This window comes from Suncus etruscus, chromosome 9 (genome assembly GCF_024139225.1).
Source record: "Suncus etruscus isolate mSunEtr1 chromosome 9, mSunEtr1.pri.cur, whole genome shotgun sequence".
NCBI lineage: Eukaryota > Metazoa > Chordata > Mammalia > Eulipotyphla > Soricidae > Suncus > Suncus etruscus.
Window position 1 is genome coordinate 108,685,962 of NC_064856.1, and position 11,174 is coordinate 108,697,135.

General features: G+C 49.4%; 1 non-coding gene across 1 annotated transcript; it reads right to left on the reverse strand.

Annotated features, from left to right (window-relative positions):
* Positions 1-8,399: 8,399 nt before the first annotated feature.
* On the reverse strand, positions 8,400-8,506 carry LOC126019746 (U6 spliceosomal RNA). The gene has a single exon (XR_007499370.1). It is a non-coding gene; the product is annotated as a U6 spliceosomal RNA (small nuclear RNA).
* Positions 8,507-11,174: the final 2,668 nt, after the last annotated feature.

Here is an 11,174-nt window from a genome sequence, read left to right on the forward strand (position 1 = left end):
GAAACTAAATAGATAGTACAGCAGCTAGGGCACTTTCCTTGCACGCACCCAACTTGGGATCCCCCGGGATCAGTGGCCCAATGAGCACCACCAGGAGTGATCCCTATTCACAGAGCCAGTAGTAAGCCCTGAACATTGTTAGGTGTATTCCAATCCCAAAAAATTGGACTGAAAAGAGAGTATACCGGGTAGGGTACTAGACTTGCAGGTGGCCAATCGGGTTCAATCCCAGGCACCTCGTGTGGTCTGTCCCCTGTACTCACCAGTGTTCTCTGAGCGAGCACAGAGCTAAAACCCTAGCACCACCAAGTGCGACCCACCTAAAACAGAGGCTTGAGCGATAAGACAAGCAGATAGGGTTTGTGCCTTGTATATGGCTAACCTGGGTTCCGTCCCTGGCATCCCATATGGTTCCCTGAACAGCACCAGAAGTGGTTATTGAGTCCAGAGCCAAGAGTAACCCCTAAGCATTTCTGGGTGTGGCCCAACACAAAAATCAAGATGATAGAAAATTACCATACATATAAAGATATCTTTTCTAAGGGATTGTGCATTTTTCTTATGTAAATTTTACCTGAAAAAGAAAAAATGTTAATGAATACAGAACATTAATTAAAAAGGTGCGGGGCCGTCGAGGTGGCGCTAGAGGTAAGGTATCTGCCTTGCAAGTGCTAGCCAAGGAAGGACCGAAGTTCGATCCCCCTGCGTCCCATATGGTCCCCCCAAGCCAGGGGCAATTTCTGAGCGCTTAGTCAGGAGTAACCCCTGAGCATCAAACGGGTGTGACCCGAAAAAACAAAAAAATAAAATAAAAATAAAAAAGGTGCATGCTGAAATAAGAGTTTAAGAAATTAGATATTGGTGGCCGGGCAGTGGCGCTAGAGGTAAGGTGCCTGCCTTGCCTGCTCAGACCTCGGTTCGATCCCCTGGCGTCCCATATGGTCCCCCAAGCCAGGAGCGACTTCTGAGCGCATAGCCAGGAGTAACCCCTGAGCATCACCGGGTGTGGCCCAAAAACCAAAAAAAAAAAAAAAAAGAAATATTGAATTTACTGATAGGTTACTTTGAAATGCTCTAAGATGGAATGAGGGGTGCCTAGAAACTAGATTGACATGTGATAGAGGAAATAAGGAAGAATGCCAATAATAGTAGTATGAAGGTGCTAGATGAGTTCACCCTATAATATTTTTACCTTCCTAGACATTTTGAAATTTTCCATAATTTATAAAAAGGAAACTTAAAAAGGAATGAACATATAAAGATATAACGGGGGATGGGGTGGCTGGATTTAGAAACTATATACAAAAAAAATGACCAAAACATGGGGCCGGAGAGATAGCATGGAGGTAAGGCATTTGCCTTTCATGCAGAAGGTCTGTCGGGTTCAAATCCTGGCGTCCCATATAGTCCCTGGTGCCTGCCAGGAGCGATTTCTGAATATAGAGCCAGGAGTAACCCCTGAGCACTGCCAGGTGCGACCCAAAAAAACCAAAAAAAAAAAAAAAGAGACCAAAACAGACCCAGAACGATAGTTTAGCAGGTAAGGCACTAGCCTTTCACTCAGCCCATTCGGGTTCAATTCAACTCTCATCATTCCATGTGGTCCTCCAAGCCCCCCAGGAGTGATTCCTGAGTGAGAGCTGGAAGAGCACTGTGAAATGTGGTCCCTGTCCCCCAATAAAAACAACCTAAAAGAGGAGAAATGAACAAAATCTGAATGAATAATTTTTAGAGGAACAAATCCTATCAGCAAAGAACCCCAAATGGTGCTACCCCACCCCACTCCCTGGAATGTACACTTCCTGCCTCTATATAACCAGGAGGAAAAAACACGCAAACGCCTACTACTGTGAATTCTGTTTCTGGAAAATGTTCTGTTGTCTATTAAAATCGTCCCTTTCAGGAAAAATGAACCTCCTGAGCGTAGCAGCCTCACTTCTGAATCTGTTTATAATATAATATGTGCAAGGCCTACGGCACCTATTGTTGTATGTGTGGGTCTTTTTTGTTTGCTTTGTGGGAACCACACCCCCACAGTGTTCATTCCTGGTGGTGCTCAGGGAACCATAGAGGATGCTGGGGGTTGAACCCTGGTCAGCTGCACACAAGGCCAGCACCCTACCTGCTATTTATCTTGGGTGTGGGGCCACACCACACCCAGCAGCAGCACTCAGGGATTACTCCTGACTCTGTACTCAAAAATTATTCCTGGGCCGGAGAGATAGCACAGTGGTGTTTGCCTTGCAAGCAGCCGACCCAGGACCTAAGGTGGTTGGTTCGAATCCCGGCATTCCATATGGTCCCCCTTGCCTGCCAGCAGATAGCCAGGAGTAACCTCTGAGCATCACCAGGTGTGGCCCAAAAACCAAAAAAAAAAAAAAAAAGAATTATTCCTGGAGCCAAAGCAGTGGCACAAGCGGTAGGGCATTTGCCTCACCCACGCTAACGTGGGATGGACCTCGGTTTGATTCCACCCCACCCCCAGCATCCCATATGGTCCCCTAAGCCAGGAGCAATTTCTGAGCACATAGCCAAGAGTAACCCCTGAGCGTCACCGAGTGTGGCCCAAAAACAAAACAAACAAACAAACAAAAAGTTGTCAGGGGAAACGGGTACCTGGAAGCGATCAATGCATTTTTTGTTTTGTTTTGTTTTGGGGCCTCACCCAATGACTCGCAGGGTTCAGGGGTTATTCCTGGCTATGAATGTGCTCAGAAATGGCTCCTGGCTCAGGGACCCTATGGACGCTGGGGATTGAACCAGGTCTGTCCTGGGCAACCTTCTGCAAAGCAAATGCCCTACTGCTGTGCTCCAGCCCCATGCTCAGTGCATTCTTACAAATGCAGCCTAAGGCCAAGAAGGTACCTCTGTGGGTTCCTTTACCTGCAAGAAAGACACCCAAATTCAATCCCTACAGCTCTATATGATCTGAAACAGGAACAGGCACTGAGCTGGCAGCCCACCCCACCCCAAATGTCAAGGGGTTTGACTCCAAACCAAAAATTAAAAACCTCCTTTATAAGCAGGTCTCTTGGGACCAGAGAGATAGCACAGCGGTAGGGCGTTTGCCTTGCACAAGGCCGACCCAGAACAGACGGTGGTTCGAATCCCAGCATCCCCTATGATCCCTTGTGCCTGCCAGGAGCAATTTCTGAGTGCAGAGCCAGGAGTGAACCCTGAGTGCAGCCTGGTATAACTCAAAATAATAATAATAATGATAATAATAATAAAATAAAAGCAGGGCCCGGAGCAGTGGCGCAAGCAGTAGGGCGTTTGCCTTGCTACGTGCTAACCTAGGATAGACCGCATTCCAATTCCCCGGCATCCCATATGGTCCCCCAAGCCAGGAGTGATTTCCGGGCGCATAGCCAGGAGTAACCCCTGAGCATCACCGGGTGTGGCCCCAAAACCAAAAAAATAAAATAATTAAAATAAATAAAAGCAGGTATCTTGTAGGCCAGCTGTAGAACACAGGACTGTGTAGCTCCCAGAACCAAGGAACAACTGTGTGTGTGTGTGTGTGTGTGTGTGTGTGTGTGTGTGTGTGTGTGTGTGTGTGTGTGTGTGTGTCTGGAATGGAGCCACACTCCCAGCCCAGGTGCACTCCTTGTTCCGGGCTGGCGCACATGCTAACCCCGAGGTCATGCTTCCTGTCTGCAACGCTCTCACATCCTTTCAGTTGCAGAGCTTGCCAGGGGTCACAGCCTTTGCTGGGGTGCCCACGCAAGCCTGGCTGGAAATTGCTGGCAACTGCAGAAAAGGAATCACAGATGGCAGGGGCTTGGCTCACGAGAGATCCCAGGGCTTACACCTGTGACCACATCCTCTTGTGGCAGGCACTCCTAGGCCTGTGCCTTCATCATCTACATAGTATTTTTTTCCTTTCGAAATTTTTTATGACCGTGATTTACCAACTTGTTTATAATTGTATTATTTCAGGCATTAAATGTTCCAATACCATTCCTACCACCAGCATCTAAGAATTTTTTGGACTGTGGTTGGTTCTACTTGAGCCTCCTGTACTAGTGGTTGGTTTCACTGAAATGGGGAAATTTCTATGGCAATTTCCCATTAGATTTCCTGGGATATTACTGGCTGGCCCCAATAATTAATGTAATTTATAGTGTATAAAAATGGGGGCCATAGCACAGCGATAGGGCATTTGCCTTGCATGCGGCCGATCTAGGATGGACCTTGGTTCAATTTCCCAGCTTCCCATATGGTCCCCTGAACCTGCCAGGGGCGATTTCTGAGCTCATAGCCAGGAGTAACCCCTAGGCATCACAGGGTGAAGCTCAAAAAGCAAAAATAAATAAAAATGGGAGTTGGAGCGATAGCACAGTGATAGGGCATTGCCTTGCATGTGGCCGACCTGGGATGGACGACTCGGGTTCAATTCCTGGCATCCCTTATGGTCTCCCAAGCCTGCCAGGAGTCATTTCTGAGTAGATCCAGGAGTAAACCCTGAACACCACTGGTGTGGCCCCCAAAAACAAACAAAATAAAAAGTATAAAAATACGGGCCTTGGGCTGGAGAGATAGCACAGTGGTAGGTATTTGCCTTGTACTCAGCAGAGCCAGGAGTGATTTCTAAGCACCTAGCCAGGAGTAACCTCTGAGTGGCACCTGGTGTGGCCCAAAAACCAGAAAAAAATTATGTTGAACTCGGGCCAGAGTGATAGCACAGAGGTATGTCCTTTGCCTTGCATGCAGCAGACTTGGGCCAACCCGGGTTCAGTCCTTGGCATCACATATGGTCCCCTGAGCCTGCCAGGGATGATTTCTTTCTTTCTTTTTTTTTTAGGAGTGATTTCTGAGTCCAGAGCCAGGAGTAACCTCTGAGTATCACCAGGTATGACCCAAAAGTGGAAAAAAAAAAAAAAACAAGAAAATGTTGAACTCATCTCTTTGAAAATGAAGCACAGTTTGGGCCAGAGCAATAGCACAGTGGGCAGCAGGCAATATATATGCCTTGCATGCGGCTGACTGGATTTAATCCCCAGCATTTCATAGGGTCCCTCAAGCCTGCCAGGAGTAGTTTCTGAGCGCGCACACACACACACACACACACACACACACACACACACACACACAAGAAAATGAAGCAAAGTTTCATTCATACAGTGCATCACGTTTTGTGGAAAAGAGGACAACTGAGTCCTTCAGTGTAAAAGAGCCTGGTGGGTCCCAGATCATAAACCACAGATCTGCCTTCCAGAAAAGCCGGCTCTAACAGAGGAAAAAGACAAATGGGCAAATACAAAAGCACTAATAGTATTAATGCCAGAGCCTGCAGCTGTGCCTATCTCCGGGGCCACATTCTCCCCACGGTCCGTCATTTCCGTTTCATTTCCTCTTGAATCCTGGAGCTTTACGAGTATTGTTTAATTTGCCACGTTGAAATAGTTTGCTTGCCTTTTCATTATTAATTTATTTTTTTGTGTTTTGTTTTGTTTTGTTTTTGGGGGGCCACACCTGGTGACGCTCAGGGGTTACTCCTGACTATGTGCTCAGAAATCGCTCCTGGCTTGGGAGACCATATGAGAGGCGGGGGATTGGACCATGGTCCGTCCTAGGTTAGCGCGTGCAAGGCCTAATGCTCACGCCACCACTCCGGCCCCTTCATTATTAATTTTAGGGCCATATTCTAAGAACTTAACCAACATAGAAATTAATAATGAAGGGGCTGGAGAGATAGCATGGAGGTAAGACATTTGCCTTGGGGGCTGGAGAGATAGCATGGAGGCAAGGCATTTGCCTCTCATGCAGGAGGTCATCAGTTTGAATCCCAGAGTCCCATATGGTCCCCCGAGCCTGCCGGGAGCAATTTCTGAGCCTGGAGCCAGGAATAACCCCTGAGCACTGCCAGGTGTGACCCAAAAGCCACAAAAACAAAAAACAAAAAACAAACAAACAAACAAACATTTGTCTTACATGTATAAGGACCATGGTTCAAATCCCGGCATCCCATATGGTCCCCCAAGCCTGCCAGGAGCAATTTCTGGGTGTAGAGCCAGGAGTAATCCCTGAACGCTGTCAGGTGTGACCCAAAAAAAAAAAAAACCAAACTGTTGAATGTTAGGTTGTACATTCCACAATCCTTTGAGGGGTAATAGGGAAGCCCATGCCCCCTGTCCAGGTAGGACAAGAGATGCTAGCCCAGTAGCAATTTCCTGCAATAAATTCACCCAGTAAGATTTAGCAGGCAAGAAACTACACTGCAAGCTTTTCACCCACAAGCCAGTCGTTCCACCACGTAGAACTACAAGCCTAGATGGCAGTTCCCAGCTCAGGCCTTCTGAGTAGCCTTTATTGAGAACAAAAAAAGCCTACCCCAAGGGGAGAGGAAAAAGCTAGACGAGAAGGCAATGGAGAAACAAAACCAAAGGAAACCAATTGAGAGGACAATATGAGGACTAATTAAAAGGTCTCTAGCTACACAAACCAAATAAAAATCCTACCAAGTTCGGGCCCAAGTGATAATACAGTGGAGGGAACATTTGCCTTGCCTGTGACTGATCCAATACTCCATGTGGTCCCCTGAGCGCTGCCTGGAGTAATTAATCCCTGAGTGCAGAGCCAGGAGTAAGCCACACGCACCACCACATGTGACCCAAAGTCACATAAAAACAAATCAAAAAACCCCATAGGAAGCCACTGCTTTGGTCCCTGTGCCAGCTTCACGCCTTTTAATGATCACAGGATGAGAAAACCAAGTCCCAGAGTTTCAGCGACTTCCCCAAGACTTGCATTGGGATGGCACAGAACTGGGGTGCAAACCCAGGTACTCTGATGCGCCTCCTTGGAGTTCATGTGGCATCCCCATCCTTCAGCCTAGCAGCCAAAATTCAGGGAGGCCTGCATTTCTCCCTTGTTGCTAGAAGACCTGGTGCTACCTTTTAGGGAGTCACACCTTTTCTGGAGCTTACAGGGTTTGTTTGGGGCTCTGAGGTATTCAGGAAGCTGCACAGAAAAAACTTCGCCCCCACACCCAAAATTCCCATCACAGGCAGCATCTCAATTGATTTAGTATTTTTGTTCCTGGTGATTATCAGGGGATCATGCACAGTGTTGGGGATCGAACCAGTGTTGGCCATGGGCAAGGCAAGCACCTTTCCCTTGATGCTATCTCTGAGGTCCTTATCACCCTATTTTATACCAGAGTGCAATAATACTAAAGGGATCTCTGTCCCCCAGGTCCCTGCGTAGAGCTTCCAAAGTCCTGAAGGTTTCTTGAGCCTGCAGTGCGAGAATAACATTATGTTTCATAATGAATTATGAATCCCTAGGAAATGGACTGACCAGGCCCTGATCCCAGAGCACAGAGCCAGGAGTAAGCCCCGAGCACTGCTAAGTATGTCCTCAAAACTGAAAAACAATTACCAGAGCAATAGCACAGCGGGTAGGGCATTTGCCTGACACACCAAACCTGGGTTCAATCCCCAGCTTCCCATATGCTCCCTATAAATTGCCAGGAGTGATTTCTTTTTTTTTTTTTTTTTTTGATTTTTTTTGGGCCACACCCTGTGACGCTCAGGGGTTACTCCTGGCTATGCGCTCAGAAGTTGCTCCTGGCTTCTTGGGGGACCATATGGGACGCCGGGGGATCGAACCGCGGTCCGTCCTAGGCTAGCGCAGGCAAGGCAGGCACCTTACCTCCAGCGCCACCGCCCGGCCCCAGTAGTGATTTCTGAGCTCAGAGCCAGAAGTAACCGAGTACCACCAGTGTGGCCCCAAAACAACTACCAGAGCAATAGCACAGAAGGTGGGGAGTTGCCTTGCATGTGGCGACCCGGGTTCAATCCCCGAGATCCCATATGGTTCCCTGAGCCTGCCAGAAGGAATTTCTGATCCAGGAGTAACTCTGAGTGCCGCTATATGGTGTGGCCCCCAAAACCAAAACAAAACAAAAAAGTTACCCCAGAAACTCTGAACACGGAGATTCAGCAACTTTCTGGGCTGATGAACAAACACATGATGTTCCAGGGAGGTGGCACCGTCTCCACGGCAGCTCACCTCGTTCCAGCCCCATTCCCTTCTGCATCTCTGTCTGGTTGTCCATTCGTGCCCTTTCCAGAAAAATCACTGTCATGTCATCCCACACCCCTGTGTATCATTCTGGGGCATCCCCCAGCTTAAGGAGGGATTGACTGCTAACTCTGCGGTTTGTACACAAGTTGGATTATTTTGTTTTTGGTTTTTGGGTCACACCCGGCAGTGCTTAGAAATCATTCCTGGTCCTCGGGGGACCATATGGGATGCCGGGATTTGAACCACCATCCTTCTGCATGCAAGGCAAACGTCTTTTCTGTCTTTCCTCCATGCTATCTCTCCAGCCCCCCAAGTTGGATTCTTGACTTTTGGCTGCATCCTTTGCTCTGTTGCATCTTTTTTTTTTTTCAAATATGAAACGCTTCACAAATTTGCGTGTCATCCTTGTGCAGGGGCCGTGCTAATCTTCTCTGTATTGTTCCAATTTTCGTATATGTGCTGCTGAAGTAAGCACACTTTGTTGCATCTTTAACTCAGTGGTAGAAGTCAATCCGATGGGGCCGAGGCGGTGGTGCTAGAGGTAAGGTGTCTGCCTTGCCAGCGCTAGCCTAGGACGGACCGAGGTTTGATCCCCCGGTATCCCATATGGTCCCCCAAGCCAGGAGTGACTTCTGAGCGCATAGCCAGGAGTAACCCCGGAGCGTCACTGGGTGTGGCCCAAAAACCAAAAAAAAAAGTCAGGTGATATCAGCATGGGGACATAGAAGTCAGAAGTTTCCATTGGGGTCGGAGAGATAGCATGGAGGTAGGGTGTTTGCCTTGCATGCAGCAGAGGATGGTGGTTCGAATCCTGGCATCCCATATGGTCCCCCAAAGCCTGACAGGAGCGATTTCTGAGCATAGAGCCAGGAGTAACCCCTGAGTGCTGCCGGGTGTGACCCAAAAGCAAAACAAAACAAGACAAAACAAAAGTTTCTAGTTCCTTCCACACAGCCCTGGACATCAAGTCTCCAGACACTCAGAGCTGGCGTGGTGGGTGGCAGAGGCAGGAGGGGGAGGCGGACCAAGCCTGTGGCCTCAACAGTCGGTGCCCTGGGTGGCCTTTGCCCAAATTAGGAAGAGCAGCTGCCTGTGAGTCCTTGTGGTGCTGCCCGTTTCTCTGAGAGAGCCTGGTGAGCCCCAACATTCTCCACGGCCACCCAAGGCAATGGTATTTGTGGTTCAAGTATCAATCAGAATGACCCTGAAGCTTTTGGGGCCTCTACTCTGAGAATGCCACAGGGAAAACGTGAACCCTCGTCCTGTGGAGCCAAACAGGATGGGCCCCGTCCCTGTGACAGCTGCTTCTGGTTTGCGCGCACTGGTCACTGCTCCAAAGCAGCTTTTCACCGACTGATCTGATTGTCCACTTTGTGGTCAGATAGTCAAGTAAATGATGGTGGCTGATTATCTTTTTTTTTGGTTTTTGGGTCACTCAGGGGTTACTCCTGGCTCCATGCTCAGAAATCGATCCTGGCAGGCTCGGGGGACCATATGGGATGCCGCGATTTGAACCACCAATGGTCCCGGGTCGGCCACTTGCAAGGCAAACGCCCTACCGCAGTGCTCTCTCTCTGGCCCCTTGCCATAAGTGATTGCTGGGCACAGAACCAGGAGTAACCCCTGAGCATATGGTACACAGAAATGGGGTACAAAGAAAATGTAGTATGCGGTGAGCCCACCTCAACCCTGCCCTGGATAGCAGGCTGGTCTTCTCTGGATATTTTGCTGGATAAAGTCCATCAGGTCCTGTCTGGGAAACGCGGCCATACAACCCCCAGTTTGTGGTGACACAGGCGTGAAATACTGTATATTGTGGTGTAACTTTACATATATGTGTAGCGTGGGTATATGTGTCTTCTGAGCAGAAACAAGTGTTTGCTTCGAGGAACAAAATGACCCCATTCTTTGTATGCAGGAGGCCTAGGCTCCAGCCCCAGCACCTCAAGGTCTCCTGAGCACCACCAGGTGTGGCCCTTGACTCCCCTACCCCCCCAAATAAAGAAACCTGAGCGCAAGAATTTCTTTGTGTTCATTTTGTATTTTTCTTAAATAGTGCTTTTCCAACAGGCTATTTAAAAATATATACATAAAATAACCATTTGCATCTCTCAGCACGTATCTTCGGATTCCTGGCCTGGCTTTGGCTTGAGACCAGCCTTTGCTGGCAACAAAGGCTTTATCAGAGGCCCTGGCTTCTCCCAGGCCCCCCCACTTTGGCACTATACCCTGATGCCCGCCCCTTGCGTCAGACCAGCTGCAGGCCAGTGCTTACTACAGCGACCGGCCGCCAGATGGCGTTGCTTGCAGCCCCGGGGGCCCTTGGGGTCAGGGCCTCTGCAAAAGGCAAACAGATCACCTCCTCACCCCCAGTTTAATCCCACACCTCCTCCCAAACTTGGAGGCAATCACAGGTGGGAAGTCCTGGTCCAGACAGACCTTCAGAACTGGGAAGCTGCTGGGCACCCCATTTAAGGACTTGCCTCTGATCCTAGGCAAGAAGCTCCCCAGGAAGAAGTGAGGTTTGGCAAGGCCCTCCCAGCAGGCCAGGATCTGGCTGCCCTCCCTTCATTAAGCCGGCAGCTCCCTCCCACGCGAGGCTGTTCATTTGTCCAATATTTTCCCAAGGCCCCCGCGTGTTAAGTGTTTACCCCCTACTCCCCACATGCCTGGTCTAGCTGGAGGGGAGAGGAGCCAGGCTGGAACCCAGACTCCTGTTTGGCCCTGGCTTCCCCTGACTCCCAGCTGCTGCTCCTGTTTGGGCAATGGGGGGCAAGGCGGGCTCCCCAGCCTGGGGGAAACATGGAGGTGGCACGAGATTGCAGACCCCAGTCCCAGGGAGGAGGACTGCACTGAAGAAACCCAGTACAGATAGTGCAATGGATTGAGGCTCATTTTCCTACCAGCCAGGGGGGAAAAGGGGAGCAGCCTCTCTTTAGTTATTGCGATTGAGGGGGGACCCAGGCAGAAGAGGGGCAGTCCCAGGGGCTGGTTCTTCCTGGGACCATCATCCCCAGGCGGCCAGATAAGATCCTGCAGAGGACAGGGTATCCCGAGGAAGGACCCCCAACTCTGCAGGACTCCTTGGGGAGCCAGGCCTAAAAGAGGGGTCATACTGTCAAGCTAAAGGCTGGCCCTGAGCA